The sequence below is a fragment of the Agelaius tricolor genome, unplaced genomic scaffold, assembly GCF_023055355.1.
Source record: "Agelaius tricolor isolate 1412-34295 unplaced genomic scaffold, bAgeTri1.0.p SCAF_33, whole genome shotgun sequence".
In the NCBI taxonomy this organism is placed as follows: Eukaryota; Metazoa; Chordata; class Aves; order Passeriformes; family Icteridae; genus Agelaius; species Agelaius tricolor.
In genome coordinates this window covers 1,968,062-1,986,243 of record NW_027269293.1, presented here as the reverse complement: position 1 = coordinate 1,986,243, position 18,182 = coordinate 1,968,062, and the positions used below count along the sequence as shown (strand labels likewise).

Sequence of the window (18,182 nt, the reverse complement as noted above, 5' to 3'; positions counted from 1 at the left end):
TCCTCCAAGCAGTGCCCAGCCAGGCCACAGTTGGTTCTTGAGCAGAAATCATTTTTTAGGAGATTCCAGCGGGTTTTTGTCCTCAGCCCCGGCTTTAGGCTGGGTTTGGAGTCTCCAAGAGAGGGCACTGTGTCCCTGGCAGTGGAGCCGTGGAGGAGCTGCCAGCCCCGAGCTCCTCATCCCAGGGAGCCGAGTAATTAACTGAGACACTCATTAGCAGCTGCTTTGGGGGCTGGACATCCTCATGTGACCGCTGCTCCTTTCCCTCCATCCCTGGCAGAGCTTCCTCTTGCCTCACTTTCCTAAAAAACAAACCCAAAAATGTCCCTTCCCTGTCCCTTTTGCCCTGATTTGTGCACTTGGGGTGTCCTTCAGGAGGGGACAGATGTGGGGTCCCTGAGAGCCTCACTGGGAGTCAGAGATTTCATCCAAACCAGGAGCAAAACAGAGAAAAAAAAAAGAGGAAAACTCAGGGAGGTTTTTCTTGTTGTAATTTTTTATGGGAAATATTCATGTTCCAGCTCAGAGCAAATCTTTGTTCACAATTTTTTATGGAAATGTGGAAGGGGGAATTTCATTTCTCCAGCCCTGGGTGCTGAGGAGGGACCTGAGGAGGATTTGAAGCTCTGCCCTGGGTGTTTTGGGGTGGTTGCCCTGGTGCCATTGTTGGATAATTTGCTATTTATAGGGGGATATTTTTAGGGATGTGACAAGTCTGGCTGTGGACCTGGATTTGGGGATATTTATGGTGCACAAAAGGGGCAGAATTGAACTTGTGGTGCTGAGGGGATTTAATGCTGGGCATCCAGAGAGACAGCCAGGGGTTGGAGCCAGGGCTGGGAAAGGGCTGGAGAATTCCTGAGGGAGCTGGGAAGGGGCTGGAGAATTCCTGAGGAAATGGGAAGGGGCTGGAGAATTCCTGAGGGAAATGCCTGGAAGGGGCTGGAGAATCCCTGAGGGAACTGGGAAGGGGCTGGAGAATCCCTGAGGGAGATGGGAAGGGGCTGGAGAATTCCTGAGGGAAATGCCTGGAAGGGGCTGGAGAATCCCTGAGGGAAATGGGAAGGGGCTGGAGAATCCCTGAGGGAGATGGGAAGGGGCTGGAGAATTCTTGAGGGAAATGGGAAGGGGCTGGAGAATTCTTGAGGGAAATGGGAAGGGGCTGGAGAATTCCTGAGGGAGATGGGGAAGGGATGAAGAATTCCTGAGGGAACTGGGAAGGGGCTCAGCCTGGAGCAAAGCAGGATCAGGACATTCCCAATGTCCACAAGTCCCCAAAAGGAGGGGACACCAGGAGGGTCCCAGGGGACACCAGGACAGGAGGGAGCAGCCCCAGGGTGGGACAGCAGCAGGAATTTCCTCATGGCAATGGTTGTTAAACCTTGGGAGGAGAATGATCCCATGCTCCTGATTTCCCCCCCTTTTTTAATCTCTTTGTGGTGCCATTAAGACTCTCCCACACTTTTCTGATTTTTAGGAGCAGCTTTTCATGCTCTGAGTTCTCCCCCCATTCCTGAAGTGACACAAATCCCCCTTTTTTGGGAATTTATATCCTGCAGAAAGAAATGGAGCTGCCCTGGCTCAGGAGTCACTGATGGATCCCATTTCCCAGGGGTCATTAAGACATTTCATTTTTTCACTAATTGCCTGTATAAAATTGCTGATCCTGGAAGATTGAGGCCACTTGTGTAACACAAACCACATTGAAACAACCTCAGAAGTTGCTCTGAGGTGAAACAGCCACATTTAAACCCAAACCTTGCTTCCAAATCCTTCCTGTGGATATTTTCCTGTTTTCTGTGCTGAACTTTTCCCAGCTGGAAGGAAAAAATGGGAATATCTCCACCCTGGGGAGTGTTTGGTCCATCAGGATTCTTTTTGTGGGGTGTTTTTAGGGATTTTAACCAACTTGATACTTAATATTTTACTGGAGAAATCCCCAAATTGTTGGAGGAATAACTCTGCAGCCTTCAGCTGCTCTGCAGAGCAAATTCCTGCTGGCTTTTCCAGCAGCCCTCCAGGAATCCCAAACCTCAGCATCCCTCTGGTATTTACAGTGTCAGGAATTCCCCTCAGCTGGATCCTCTTTCACCTCCTCCTCCCCTTCCACGCAGTTCTTGGGGTGCATTTCAAAATTCCTCCCATTTTTGGGATGTTCTTGATGTGCATTTCAAAATTCCTCCCATTTTTGGGATGTTCTTGGTGTAGATTTTAAAATTCCTGCTGTTTTTGGGATGTTCTTGTGTGCATTTCAAAATTCCTCCCATTTTTGGGATGTTCTTGGTGTGCATTTCAAAATTCCTGCTGTTTTTGGGATGTTCTTGGGGTGCATTTCAAAATTCCTCCCATTTTTGAGATGTTGGTGTGGATTTTAAAATTCCTGCCCTTTTTGAGAAGTTCTTGGGGTGCATTTTAAAATTCCTCACATTTTTGAGATGTTCTTGGTGTAGATTTTAAAATTCCTGCCGTTTTTGGGATGTTCTTGGTGTGGATTTTAAAATCCCTCCTGGTTTTGGGATGTTCTTGGTGTGCATTTCAAAATTCCTCCCATTTTTGGGATGTTCTTGGTGTGCATTTCAAAATTCCTGCAGTTTTTGGGATGTTCTTGTGTGGATTTCAAAATTCCTCCCATTTTTGAGATGTTGGTGTGGGTTTTAAAATTCCTGCCCTTTTTGAGAAGTTCTTGGGGTACATTTTAAAATTCCTCACATTTTTGAGATGTTCTTGGTGTAGATTTTAAAATTCCTGCCCTTTTTGGGATGTTCTTGTGTGGATTTTAAAATTCCTCCAATTTTTGAGATGTTGGTGTGGATTTTAAAATTCCTGCCCTTTTTGGGATGTCCTTGGTGTGGATTTTAAAATTCCTGCTGGTTTTGAGATGTTCTTGGGGTTCATTTTAAAATTCCTGCCCTTTTTGAGAAGTTCTTGTGTGCATTTCAAAATTCCTCCCATTTTTGAGATGTTGGTGTGGATTTCAAAATTCCTGCTGTTTTTGGGATGTTGTCAATGATAGAAGAGATCCCCTTTGGATCCTGGCCGAGGCTTTGGGCTGAAATAATTCAAGAATTCCATTAAACCTCAGGAGCAGGGAAGGGGATTGTCCCTGGTTTGATCTGGTTGGAATTGCTGCAGGCATTTGCTAAAACTGGAGGATTTAAATACAAATTTCATTTTTTTTTGTTGCTGTTTTGCCCTCTAAAATGAAGAAAAGGTGGGGTTTTTTTATTTCTTTTTAGATGAAAGGAAGCTGGAAAGTCAAAACCATCCCTGGAGTACCCTGAGCAGGAGGAGCTGCTGCTCCAGCACAGTTTGTTCCATTAGCATGGGGACATTTTACAAATCTCATTTTCCAAACAACTCCTGGAAATTGGCATCCCAGAAGCAAAGAACTCTTTTAAAAATAGCTCTGAAATGAGCCCTGTTGTTTCCATGGCCCCTTGTCCTGAGGATGCCTGAAACTCTGGAGGGCTTTGAGGAGATTGTGCCCAGCAGAATCCCCAAACATTTCCTGAGGAATGAGCTCCTGCTGCTGTCTGCAGGGTTTATTTTAAACCTTTTTTCCCCCCTATTTTGCTCAGAGGAAAAGCAATTCCCGAGCAGGAATGCCTGAGGTGGTTGGAAAAAAATCCTTTGGAATATCCCAGGTGGGGAAATGTGTGCAGCTCCTTTTCCTTGGATCCACATTTGAACTCCACTTCTGCAATAATCTGATTTATTTCCCCTAGTCTGGAATTTCACCTTTTCCACCCCACACACACAGATCCACCTGTGCACAGCTGTGTGAAATCCCAAAATTCCTGAGCCTCCCAGGGGCGGGATTTGCTTTTGGAAAGATTTTAAAATGCCAGGTGTGGTCACTCAGGTGCTGTGAGCTCAGATCCCTGGGGGTGTGAGTGAATCCTGCAGGCCCTTTTTGCTTCCCTCTCCTCCAGTTCTTCCCTTTTTAAAACTTCAAAAAATATTCCAGAGCCAGTTGCCAGCACAGACTTCCCAGTGAACTTCCAACAGTCAATGAGTGCTGGCTGCAGCAGCTGTTCCCAAAAAAAAAAACAAAAAAAAAACCCCAAAAAAACCAAAAAACCCAACTGGAAAAGGGCACAGGGAAAGAAGGATCTGCTCATCCCTTGGAGGAGCTCCCAGGGAAAAGTTCACGTTTGAAGCTCTGCCCTGGGTGTTTTGGGGTGGTTGCCCTGGTGCCATTGTTGGATAATTTGCTATTTATAGGGGGATATTTTTAGGGATGTGACAAGTCTGGCTGTGGACCTGGATCTGGGGATATTTATGGTGCACAAAAGGGGCAGAATTGAACTTGTGGTGCTGAGGGGATTTAATGCTGGGAGTGAGCTGAGCATCCAGAGAGACACCCAGGGAATGGAGCCAGGGCTGGGAAGGGGCTGGAGAATTCCTGAGGGAAATGGGAAGGGGCTGGAGAATTCCTGAGGGGGCTGGAGAATTCCAGGGACACAGAATTCCAGGGACACAGAACTCCTGCAGCACAGAATTCCAGGGACACAGAATTCCAGGGACACAGAATTCCTGTAGTACAAAATTCCTGCAATACAGCATTCCAGGGGCACAGAATTTCAGGGGCACAGAGTTCCAGGGGCACAGAATTTCAGGGGCACAGAGTTCCAGGGCCATGGAATTCCTGCAGCACAGAATTTCAGGGACACAGAATTCCTGCAGCAAAGAATTCCTGTAGTACAAAATTCCTGCAATACAGCATTCCAGGGACAGAGAATTCCAGGGGCACAGAATTCCAGGGCCATGGAATTCCTGCAGCACAGAATTCCAAGGGTACAGAATTCCTGCAGCAAAGAATTCCTGCAGCAAAGAATTCCAGGGACATGGAATTCTTGCAGTACAGAATTCCAGGGGCACAGAATTCCAGGGACACAGAATTCCAGGGACACAGAATTCCTGCAGCAAGGAATTCCTGCAGCACAGAATTCTTGCATTACAGGATTCCAGGGGCACAGAATTCCTGCAGCACAGAATTCCTGCAGCACAGAATTCCTGCTGTACAAAATTCCTGCAGCACAGAATTCCAGGGACAGAGAGTTCCTGCAGCACAGAATTCCAGGGACACAGAATTCCAGGGACACAGAATTCCAGGGGCACAAAATTCCTGCAGCACACAATTCCTGCACACACAATTCCTGCAGCACACAATTCCTGCACACACAATTCCTGCACACACAATTCCTGCTGTACACAATTCCTGCAGCACACAATTCCTGCACACACAATTCCTGCACACACAATTCCTGCTGTACACAATTCCTGCTGTACACAATTCCTGCACACACAATTCCTGCTGTACACAATTCCTGCTGTACACAATTCCTGCAGCACACAATTCCTGCTGTACACAATTCCTGCTGTACACAATTCCTGCTGTACACAATTCCTGCTGCTGCTGAGCTGGGAGCTCCTCCTGGAAAGGCTCCTGCTCCTTCCCGCAGCATTCCTGGCTCCAGAGGGGAATTCTGGTGGGTTGGGCTGCAGGATCTGGTTTCCTTCCTGGCTCTGGCCCTCCAGGATGCTTCACATTCCCAACTGTTGGTGCTTCCAGAGAATTGGGGAAGGAATTCCCCTTCCTGCTGCCCACACCCGCTCCAGGCATCTCTGAAAGGGATGGGTCTGGCTTGGCAGGGGCAGGGAAGGAAGGAAGGCCAGGAAAACCTGGAGAGAGGCAAGAAAACCTGGATGCAGCCAGGAAAACTTGGATAGAGGCAGGGAAACCTGGATAGAGGCAGGGAAACCTGGATACAGCCAGGAAAACTTGGATAGAGGCAGGGAAACCTGAATAGAGGCAGGGAAACCTGGATAGAGGCACGAAAACCTGGATACAGTCAGGAAAAGTTGGATAGAGGCAGGGAAACATGGATACAGGCAGGAAAACTTGGATAGAGGCAAGAAAACCTGGATACAGCCAGGAAAACTTGGATAGAGGCAGGGAAACCTGGATAGAGGCAGGGAGGCCTGGATAGAGGCAGGGAAACAGGCAGGAAAACCTGGATACAATCAGGAAAACCTGGATACGGCCAAGGAAACCTGGACAGAGACAGGAAAACCTGGACATAGGCAGGGAAACATGGATGGAGTCAGGGAAATCTGGATAGAGGCAGGAGAGCTTGGATACAGGCAGAGAAACCTGGATAGGGGCAGGAAAAACTGGATGGAGTCAGGAAAACCTGGATAGAGGCAGGGAAACATGGATAGAGGCAAGGAAACCTGGATAGAGGCAGGGAAACATGGATACAGACAGGAAAACCTGGATACAGGAAAGGAAACCTGGATACAGGCAGGAAAACCTGGATGGAGTCAGGAAAACCTGGATACACTCAGGGAAACCTGGGTAGAGGTGGGAAAACCTGGATGCAGCCAGGGAAATTTGGATACAGCCAGGAAAACAGGCAGGAAAACCTGGATACAGCCAGGAAAGCCTGGGAATAGAGGCAGGAAAAGCCAGACAGAGCCAGGATTTTGCCCCGGGTGCCAGTGTGACATTCCCATCAGGAATTGCCTGCCCAAGCCCTCCAGAGCCAGGGCCAGGGGCTGTTTCCTGGAGGGCAGGGCAGTGTCTGGGTCCAGGGAAGCCTCAGTGTCCCCGAGTGTCCCCAAGTGTCCCCAGCTGGGCTGGCAGCAGGGCAGGGCCGCTGCAGGGTCTGTAAACAGGAGCCTGTGGAATATCAAGTTGCAAAGCTTTGCACCAGCACAGGGCTGGGAGGAAGGAGGGGGCAGAGTTTCTTCCAGCTGAGGTCAGCCTTGTTTTGCCTCGCAGAGCAGGGATCCTGCAGGGCTGTAAACAACAATCCAGAGATGGGATCCTGTCCCTCTGGAAAGCTCCAGGGTTGTTTTTCCCTTTGGTTGTGGTGTAGCTGCTGCCAGGTCCCCCCATGGGGTCTCTGAGAGCAGCTCTGAACCTGAAGTTGAACCATTTTTAGTGCAGGAGCCCCTGCGTTGCTTTGGAAAGGAAAACACAACAGGAGAAACCCAAAGCAGCCCAAAATTCCAGGGAAAACTGACAGAAATAAAGCTCAGGTTGTGCTGTCACTGCAGGATTTCAGCTCAGCTCCAGCTGCTCCCTTGGTCTGAAGGGAAGGGAATTCTCATTATTGATTAATCTGCCATTAATGGCTTCCTTTTACCCATTGGGCTCAGGCCTTTGGAGGTGGTTGGGTTTTTGGGGTGCTTTGTGTGGAGCTGATCCCAGCAGCAGCTTCACCTCCATGGGATGCTTTGCCTTGGAAAATCCCTCTTGAAGTCAGGATGGCAGCTGAGGGTTGGCTCTTATCCCAAATTCCCTGGTGGCCTCCCCTGCCCGTGGAACCTCCCAGCCCCACACTCCCCTGCTCGTGGCCCTGTTTGTTTATCAGCTGGGCTGTGTTGATGCATTCCCTGCAATTTCAGTCCTTTGGGGTCACTTGCAGCATTCTGGAGGGAACCAGCAGGAAGGAGCAGTGATCCTGATGATGCAGGTGCTTTTATTTTTCCATCCCCCCCATCCCAAATCCAGCTAAACCCCCCCCCCAGAATCCAAGGATTCATGGGTGGTGCTGTGGAAAAGCTCCCTGGAGCAGTGGGAATGGCTGGAAGTGCCCAATTCCAGAGGCTTGGAGCAGCCTGGGGCAGTGGGAAGGGTGGAACTGGCTGGGATTTGAGCTCTTTCCAGCCCAAACCATTCCAGGGTTCCCTGAGCCTCAGGGATTGCCCATTCCAAGGCCAGCTCCAAACCTGGAGCTCTTGGGAGGTGTTGGTGCCTTTATCCCCAGCTCCTTTTTGCTCTCCTGACCCTGCCCCACATTCAGCCATTTTTGTTCCCTGCCCTCACCTTCCTCTTTCCACATAGAGCTGGCCCTGCAATGTGAAATCTGTAAAAATCTTTGTTAAGAAACAAAACCAAAACAAGTTTAAACTGCTTTTTTTGGCTGTTCCTCACCCCTGAATCCACTGCAGAAGGAGGAGGTGAAAGCAACCTTGGCCTGAACCCCAGCCCAGAATCACTGACGTGCGTTTGACTCCTTTAGAAAAACCAAACCAAAACAAAAAAAAAAAACCAAAAAAACCCTGTTTGTGTTCAGCCAGTGAGCGAGGAAAACAAGCAGGGCTGGATTTCAGCTCTGATGGATTCTTGGAATCCATCCCTCCCTGCCTGCTGCTCTGCCTTCAGCTGTGTTGAGCAATGTTGTACTGGGAAGGGGACGTGAGGCACGAGGGCTTCTCGGGGGGGTTTGGGAGCTCTCCCGAGGGCAGCTCGTTCCTGCAGCCTGGGACTGAGCTTTTCTTGGAAATTCAAACCTTCCAGGATGTGCTCAGCCAGGACAGGAAACTTTATTTTATTTTGTTTTCTGTGCTGAAATGCTCAGAAAGTTTGTTCTGTGCTGAAACCTCTTTTGTTTTGTTTTGTTTTCTGTGCTGAAATGCTCGGTAACCATCTCTAGAATGATGTAAATACTTCTTCTGTTTTCATATTCCCCCCCAAAAAATGATGCAAACTCCTTCATATTTTCCTCTAAAATGGGGCAAACTCCTCATTTTCTTCATATTCCCTCCAAAAAATGATGCAAACTCTTCTTCCTCACCTTCTTCTCTGAAATGGGGCAAACTCCTCCTTTTCTGCATATTCCCCCCAAAAAATGATGCAAACTCCTTCATATTCTGTAAAATGGGTCAAACTCCTCCTTTTCTGCATATTCCCCCCAAAAAATGATGCAAACTCCTTCATATTCTCTAAAATGATGCAAACTCCTTCATATTTTCCTCTGTAATGGGGCAAACTCCTCCTTTTCTTCATATTCCCCCCCAAAAAATGATGCCAAGTCCTCTTATTATTATTTTCCTCTAAAATGGGGCAAACTCCTCCTTTTCTTCATATTCCCCCCCAAAAAATGATGCAAACTCCTTCATATTCTGTAAAATGGGGCAAACTCCTCTTCTGCATATTCCCCCCCAAAAAATGATGCAAACTCTTTCATATTCTCTAAAATGATGCAAACTCCTCTTCTTCATATTCTTCTCTGAAATGGGACAAAAACTCCTTCTCTTCTTCATATTCCCCCCCAAAAATGGGGGAACACCTCTGCCTCTCATCATTGCCTCTCAAAACTGGGGCAAACTCCTCCTCTTCTTCACATTCTCCTCTAAAATGGGGGAAATTCCTCCTCTTTTTCGTGTTCCCCCCCCCCCCAAAAAATGGTGCAAACGTTTTTCCCTCTCCTCATTGCCCCCTAAAATGGGGAAACACTTCCTATTTTTAACATTTCCTCCAAGAAATGAGGCAAGCAAACACTTTTCCAATTCCTCATTCCCCCCAAAAATGATGCAAAAATTCCCCCCAAAAATGATGCAAACTCCTTTCATTGATTTCCCCCCAAAAATGGGGCAAACCCCTCTCCCTCTCCTCATTCCCCCAAAATAATACAAACCCCTCTCCCTCTTGCTTTCCCCCCAAAAAAATACAATTTAGACCTAAATATTTCCCTGAGCTCTCACCCAGGCTGTGATTTATAAAAACAAAGGAAAATCCCACAGCTTCCCTGTCATTATTCTGATTACTGGTCAATGAATGTCAGCCCTGATTTTCCAGTGAATAATTGGATATTGATCAAACCAGGGATTGGTTTGATCCTCACCAATGCTTCATTAATGCCATAATGGTGTAAATATCCCAAATTATAACTCCATTAATAACACAGCTCCATCTGCTTGGGCTGGTGGATCTGAATTCCCATTTTCCTTGGCAGGAGCAATCGAGGAATCCAGAAAAAAATCAAGGAATCCACACAGAGAGAACGAACAAGGCTGCTCTGCAGTAGGAAGGTGAGCAGAGACCTCTTAATTTGTCTCATTATTGATTAATTTCCCATTAATTGGTTCATTTTATCTGGGAAACCGTCTGGATGAAGGCCTTGGAATGGGTTTGGATGTGAATTTGGGTTCTGAGGTGCTGCTGCTGCTGTGGCCTCATTATGTGCTACAATTACCTCATTAATTAGGGAGGGAGATCTCTGCATTCCAGAGGGGGCCTGGAGCTGTGTGGGAGCTGCTGCTCCATGGGAAGCTCCGTGCAGGGCTTGTTTGGGGTCATTTGGGCTTGTTTGGGGTCATTTGGGGCTGTTTGGAGGTGACAAACCCAGAGCTGGGAATTGTGGCTGCGTTGTCCCAGGGCTGGATCATCCTCAGGGATTTTTTGTTGGAATAACCTTGGGAATTCAATGGGCAGGAGGCTGAGCCCTCTCTGGGTTTGGGAGGGGTTTGAGCTCCCCACAGGGGCTTTGGGACAGGAGGACATTGGGGTGATGATGATGATGATGATGATGATGATGATGATGATGATGATGATGATGATGAGGAGCAGGTCGCTGCTCCTGGATCACCCAAACAGCTGAGATCCAGGTGGCTCCAGAGCTCTGCGTTTCCCCGAGTGTCGCAGCCAGGCTTTGGGAAATGGAAATAGGCTGATTTTGTGCATTTCGGGTGAAAAATCCCTTAAAATCTCATTTTTAGGGGAAAAAAATCTCCCAGGATTTCCTTGCCTGCAGTTCCTGGGTGCGGCCCGCAGAGGGCGCGCTTGGGCCGCGCTTGTGGGGCTTTGCTTTTATTGTTTATTAATTGGCTTTAATCTCATTATTTCTATGGAAATTCCTTAATCAAAGCGCTCCCAGCGCTTTAATTAAAACTGGAGCCACCAGCAGAGCGGGGTGAGGCTCTGCAGGGCGACCAGGAGCATTGGGACTCTCCCAGAAGGATGAGGATGATGAGGATGAGGATGAGGATGGATTTTCCCCCACTCTTCACCCCGAACCGACCTCTTCACCACAACCCTAAGCCAAAAAAAAATCACCCCAAAAATCCAAATTGCTGCCAAACTCGTGGCTGCCATCAGCAGGTGGCAGCACCCTGCCCTGCTGCCCGTGTTATTCCTGGCTGGGAGATTCCCTGGATGCAGCCCCACAGTCTAGACTGACTGACAGACAGGATTCCTGTGCTCTTAGGTAAGCACGGACAGACACCCATTATGCAAATCCCCAGCCAGAGCAGCCTCCCAAACATTCCTCAGATTGTCTAAATAAGGTGCTGTTTCAGACCCAAGCTGCAGCCAGGCTTTTGGGTGCCTTCCAGCTGGAGGTGGGATTTTTTTTTCTTTTTTTTAATTCTTTTCTTCTTCCCCTGATCAGCACAGCCTGAGTTTTGGCCTCAACAGCTGCCCAGATGTGCAAGGAGGAGAGAAAATTGGGCAGATAAAAAACTTTCAGGCTCCTGTGCCTGTTGCTGCTGCTGCTGGGTGCTGTTAAATCTGTTTTATATTTATTTTTCTTCTCAGATTGCACAGAATTCGTGGCTTTTTTTGCTCTCTGAGCTGCAGAAATCAGTTTGTGAGTGGGGAAGGTGCAGTGGCCCAGCCTTGCACGGAGGTGTTGCCCTGCTCAGGGCCTGCCTGACTCATTCCTGGGGCTGGAGGAGGTGGGGATGGATCATCAGGGATGATCCAGAGCCTTTGGAGCACTCTGTGGCATTTGCACCCTGTCCTTTTTGCACACAGAAATTCAAAGAGCCTTTCAAGCCCTGTGACTGCAGAGTTGTTTGTGCTGCTCTGGCTCTTCCACCATCCTCAATTTCCCAGGAATTTCCCTTCCATCCTGCTTCTGTCCCTAAAATCCGTCCCTAAAATCCATCCCTAAAACCTCTCTGTCAAATCTGTCCCCCAAATCCCTCCTTGGAGCTGCTGCAGCCCCCTCAGAGCACACAAAGAGCTCAGACTGAGCTCCTGAGCAAACCCAGGAGCTGGGAATTGGCCCTTAGCCCTGCCAGGAAAACATTGGAAAGGCTCCTGCTCCTGAATCCATGTGATTTTCTGGGAATTCACTTGGAGGGCTGGTTCAGAAATCCCTGCATGCGGTGCTGCTGGCTCAGGGTGAGGAGTTTGCTCTGGTTTCTTTGTTCTTTCTTTCTCAGCCTGTCAGTACCAGCTCTGCTCTTCTATTCTTTGCCTTAAAAAAAGGCAAAAAACCCCAAATCTGTTGTGTTGTTTTTCTTTTTTTTAAATTGCATCATCCCTCCTGTTTTCCTGAGTGTTGTTTGTTTATTGAGGAGCACGGCTCATCCTTTAAGGATTAAAGGGAAGGGAAAGCTTGGGATGTTTACCCCTGTTTTAGGGGAAAATGAGGAGAGGGAGAGGTGTTTGCCCCATTTTTGGGAGGGAATGAGGAGAGGGAGAGGTGTTTGCCCCGTTTTTGGGAGGGAATGAGGAGGGGGAGAGGTGTTTGCCTCATTTTTGGGAGGGAATGAGGAGGAGGAGAGGTGTTTGCCCCGTTTTTGGGAGGGAATGAGGAGAAGGAGAGGTGTTTGCCTCATTTTTGGGAGGGAATGGGGAGAGGGAGAGGTGTTTGCCCCGTTTTTGGGAGGGAATGAGGAGAAGGAGAGGTGTTTGCCCCATTTTTGGGAGGGAATGAGGAGGGGGAGAGGTGTTTGCCCCGTTTTTGGGAGGGAATGAGGAGAGGGAGAGGTGTTTGCCCCGTTTTTGGGAGGGAATGAGGAGAAGGAGAGGTGTTTGCCCCATTTTTGGGAGGGAATGAGGAGAAGGAGAGGTGTTTGCCCCATTTTTGGGAGGGAATGAGGAGAAGGAGAGGTGTTTGCCCCATTTTTGGGAGGGAATGAGGAGAGGGAGAGGTGTTTGCCCCGTTTTTGGGAGGGAATGAGGAGGGGGAGAGGTGTTTGCCCCATTTTTGGGATGTAATACGAAGAAGAGGAGGAGTTCCCCCAAGGAGAGCCAGGAGGGAGGCTCTGAGCAGGGTGGGACCCTCGTTTCCCACCATGGGAACTGTGATTCCATCTTTTCCTGGGTGGGATCCTCCTTCCCACTGTGATTCTGTGTTTTGCTGCTGGGAATTCTGGTTTTGGGCTGAGCTGCATCCCCCATTCCCATCCACGCTCACGGCGCCGCCTTTGATTGCAGCCGCATCCCAACATTCCCCCTCACCTGCTCTCTCTGGCAGCAGGAAAATCCCAAATCCAAGCCCTGCCTGCAGCTCCCAGCAGTTCTGGAGCCCTTTTCCAGCTCAGCTCAGCTCAGCTGCTGCTTTGCCCTTTCTGCTCAGAGATTTGAGATAAGGAAGCAGCCAGAGCGCTGCTGACTCACCCTGGGGTTTGTCCTTCCTGCCCTCCCACACGGCACCTGCACGCCCAGAAACCTTCACCCCACGGCCCCCACACGGGTTTTCCAACCCAAAAATTCCCTTTTCTACTGCTCCACGAGCTGAGAAAACCCCTGGAGTTTGTTCTAGGGAGATGTGGGCAGGACAAAGGGATCGCCGGGGTTTGCTCAGTGCTGCCTTCTCCATCCTGAGTCACCCAACCTTTCCCTCCCTGGGAATGCTGAGAAACACCAGGATCATCCCAATAAACACCAGGATTACCCTGAGAAACACCCCCAGAGGTCCCATTCCAGCTGCAGGGCTGAGCTTGGCAAGGTTTGCCTTGTCTGCACCCCAAAGTGAGGAGCAAATCCTCATAAACCCCCACAAAATGTCCCCATCCATAAAATCCTCCCCACAAAACATCCCCCATCCATAAAAAACCACAACCCCCTGGGTCTGGGCTTGGTTTGGGGATTGTTTCCCAGCAAGGCTCACGTGCTCTCTGAGCTCAGGGTTTGGGTGATTTGTCAGAATTCTGAGAAGTTCAGATCTGTCAAAGCAGAAAATGTTCATTTTGGGATGGCTCAGCTGAACCTTTTTGGGGGAAATAGGAAACGCTGCCTGGAAGAGCAGCTGAACCCACAGCAAAAAGCTGGGAAAAGCTGAGGAAATTGCAGCTCTTGGAAGTGAAATCACTGATGAAGGATTTGGGTGAAAACCCCACATTTTCAAGGAAAACCCAACAAACTGGGAAGGGTTTTTGGGCAGCAGCGAAACATCCGTGGGTTGTAAGAAACCTTTTCCTTCCTCCTGAGCTCCTGCACTTGAGCTCACCAGCAGAAAACTGATTTTTAAACTTGTGGGTTTTTTTTCAACTTAAAACTGAAACTTGAAACTTAAAAACTGATTTTTAATTGGTTTAAACTGTTTTTTGAAACCCTCGGGTTTTACCCTCAGTCTGCAAACACAGGGAACAAGCTGGAATTCCTGGATGTTGATTTTCCTCCCTCAGAGAGTTGACACCTCTTTGTTTTCCCAGGTTTTTGGGGGAATTTGAGCTCAGTTTTCCCACAGAGGGGGATCCCAGCCCCTGGGAGAAGGGGTTTGAATGTTTTTATCTGGGTGCACATCTGGGAAAGGCATCACAGGCTGGGAACGACTCCAGCCGCAGTTCCCAGCCCCAGGTTCAGGATTCTGGAGATTCCCACAGCAGCTGTGGCTGCCCCTGCATCCCTGGAAGTGTCCAAGGCCAGCTTGGAGCCACCTGGGGTTTGGGAATGTGGAGGAGCTTTGGGCTGGAGCTGCTGGAGGAGGTGACAGGGCAGTGACAGATGTGCAGGGTGCCAGGAGCTCCTGTCCTGTCCCAGGAGTCAGGACTGGTGCACAAATTCTCAAATATCAGCATTATCAAAGTATCAAATATCAGCATTATCAAATTCTCAAATATCAGCATTATCAAAATATCAAATACCAGCATTATCAAAGTATCAAATATCAGCATTATCAAAGTATCAAATACCAGCATTATCAAATTATCAAATATCAGCATTATCAAAATATCAAATACCAGCATTATCAAAGTATCAAATATCAGCATTATCAAAGTATCAAATACCAGCATTATCAAATTATCAAATATCAGCATTATCAAAATATCAAATACCAGCATTATCAAAGTATCAAATATCAGCATTATCAAATTATCAAATATCAGCATTATCAAAGTATCAAATACCAGCATTATCAAAGTATCAAATATCAGCATTATCAAATTATCAAATATCAGCATTATCAAAGTATCAAATATCAGCATTATCAAATTATCAAATATCAATATTATCAAATTATCAAGTAACAGCATTATCCAATAATCAAATATCAATATTATCCAATTATCAAATATCAGCATTATCAAATTATCAAATATCAATACTATCCAGTTATCAAATACCATCATTATCCAATTACCAAATATCAATATTATCCAATTATTAAATATCAGGATTATACAATTATCAAGTATCACTATTATCCAGTTATTAATTATCAGTATTATCCAGTGATCAAACATCAGCATTTTCCAATTATCAAATATCAGCATTATCCAATAATCAAATATCAATACTATCCAGTTATCAAATATCAGCATTATCCAGTTATCAAATATAATAATTACCAATGATCCATTATCAATATTATCCAATATCAAGCATCAGGACTCTGCAGATATCAAACATCAGCATTTTCCACTTATCAAATACCAGCACTATCCAATTATCAAATATCAGCATTATCCAATTGTCAAATATAAAAATTACCCAGTTATCAATTATCAACATTATGCAGTATCAGCCATGAGGACTCTGCAGTTATCAAACATCAGCATTATCCACTTATCAAACATCACCATTTTCCAATTATCAAATACCAGCATTATCCAATTGTCAAATATAAAAATTACCCAGTTATCAATTATCAACACTATCCAGTATCAGCCATGAGGACTCTGCAGTTATCACACATCAGCACTCCTGGAGCTCTGGTCCCTCTCCCCCTCTCCTGTTTCTGGCAATCCCAGCCAGCAGAGTTTCCTCACATGGCACCAGAGCTGTGCCACGTGCCTGCAGCCCCATCCAAAAATCCCCATTTTTAACCAAAATCTGCATTTAAGGCTCTTTCCATGCCCAGATTTCGGCCTGTCCTTATTCCATCCCTCGGGACACAGCCTCCCACGGTGCCATTTGGGAATTGGGGAATTTGGGATTGGGTCCCAGCTGACTCAGCCCTGTTTGTCCCCAGCTTTGGGGCTGGAGGTGCTGTGGGATCCTCCAGCACCTGCCATGGGCTCAGCTCCACCTTGCTTGCAATTAAAGGATATTTTCCCTGCTCTTTTCACACCCAGAGAGGAAAACTGGGATGAGTGGGTTCCTCAGGGAACGTGACTCATGTGCCAGGGAAGGGTTGGGAAGAGGAGGAGGAGGAGAAGGTGGAACAGGAGGAGGAGGAGCCACTCGGTGCCAAGGACTTCACTCCTCCTGCTGCCTCCTTTTTTTAGCCCTAGTAGCAGCTGAATTCCCAAACTGGAATTCCAAATTCCCAGGTTTTTTTTCACAGCGTGCTAAATTCTGCCTCTCCTCCCTCTTATTTTTAGCCCTGGGAGACTCCAGGTAGGAGCAGCACAAATTGATCTCAACTGAGGGACTGGAGGCAAAGTTGAGCTCCTTCAGTGCTGCAAAAAGCACTCAAAAGTGAATTTTGGGCAAAGAAAACCTGAATTTAGGTGGTTGGGGTTGGATTTTTGACCTGGAGTTTTAAATTCAGCTCTTAAATGCAGATGGTTTTGCAGCAGGTTGGGTGGGTGGGTGTTGACTTTAATATAGTGAAATTTGAGATAAAAATACATCGAAATTAACAGTTCAGAAGCAAAAAAAACCAAACTTGGATTAAAAGTAGCTGGAATGGGTGAGGAGGGGAACAGGATCAGCTGTGTCACCTCAGTGTCCTGGCTCTGAGCTCCTCCTAATTTCACCTGCTAAATGAAGATGCTAATTAGGCAGGGATTGCACAGGACCAGGTCTGGCCAGCTCAGGTGAGCCTCTCCTTCATCCTTATCCCAGTTTATCCCAGTTTATCCCAGTCTGGCCACTCCGAGGCGGTGCCAAAGTGTGGGCACAGCTTTTCCCAGCAGCACAGAAATGTTGTTTATCCATTTTTTCTTTTTTTAAATCCAATCAGGGATGCAGATTGGGATTTGCAGCTGGGAATTCCAAGCCAACACCATTCTGCCATGAGCAGGGGACACTTTTCACTGTCCCAGGTTGCTCCATCCCTGGAATTTCCAGGGATCCAGGGCCAGCTGCTGCTCTTTCCTCCTCCACCCATCCCCACAGTCCTGTGACTTTCCCTCCCCAGCTTTGTTTTTATTCCTGCTGGAGCTCCAGAGGGTGACAGGGTGACAAAGCCACCCTAAATCATCCCCAAACCCCATGAGGCCTCATCCAAAGCTGGATGAGCCCTTGGGTTCAGAGCCTGATGATTCCTCTGCACTTGTTTCACCATCAAACCCCACAAAGGCCGCAGCTTCTCCAGGAATCCCATCCCAGCCCCTCAAAGGCAGGAATTCCCTCACAAATCCCACCCAAATCTCCTCTTTTCCAGTTTGGAAGCCATTCCCTCCTCCTGATCATTTTCTTGGCTTGATCTTTTCCTGATCCCTCCTGATCACTCCTCTGCACTTGTTTCACCATCAAACCCCAGCAAAGGCTGCAGCTTCTCCAGGAATCCATCCCAACCCCTCCTCATCCTCACAGGCAGGAATTCCTCCCCAAATCCCTCCCAAATCTCCTCTTTTCCAGTTTGGAAGCCATTCCCTGCATCCTGGCACCCTGTGAATAACCCCCTCCACCTCCCTGCCAGCTCCTGCAGGGCTGCAATCAGCTCTCTCCAAAGCTGCAGAATTTTTCCCCTTTCCCTATCCCTGTTTTTCCCCAACCTGCAGCAGATAATTTTCTAAATTTAAACCCCAGCCAGCCCAAAGCTGCCCGTGACCCCGAGGCAGCTCCCTCACGTGCCTCAGCCCTTTCACACAGTGGGGAAAATTCCCTTTTTTAGCCTGGGCCGGCCGCTGGCAACAACCCCAGCCCTGAGCTCAGCCCTGGAGCTCTGCCAGCCCAGCGTGACCGAGAGAAAAAGAACCTTCAGCTTCCTCCCGTGGCAGATCCAGCCCCAGCAGGGAGCTGCAGACCCTCACATGACGCTGCAGTCATCGGCCTTTCCCAAAAAGCCGCGGTTTTGCGGGAAAACGGCCGCAGTCACACGGAGCTGCTCGGCTCCTTGTGCTCAAACAAGTGCAGAGGAGTCACCAGGCTCTGAAGCCACCATGGGATCATCCTGCATTGGATGGGGTTTGGGGATGATTTAGGGTGGTTTTGTCAGCGCTGTCACCCTCTGGAGCTCCGGCGGGAATAAAAACAAAGCTGGGGAGGGAAAGTCACAGGACTGAGGGGATGGGTGGAGGAGGAAGGAGCAGGGGGTGTCACT

General features: G+C 48.0%; 1 protein-coding gene across 1 annotated transcript in view; it reads left to right on the top strand.

The window, feature by feature from the left end:
• GNG7 (G protein subunit gamma 7) overlaps positions 1-18,182 on the top strand; it is a 49,227-nt gene that overhangs the window by 17,139 nt on the left and 13,906 nt on the right. The window contains exon 3 of the mRNA XM_071452130.1: positions 9,750-9,825. The gene's annotated coding sequence lies outside the window, so the exon portion shown is untranslated. The remainder of the gene's footprint in view (positions 1-9,749; positions 9,826-18,182) is intronic.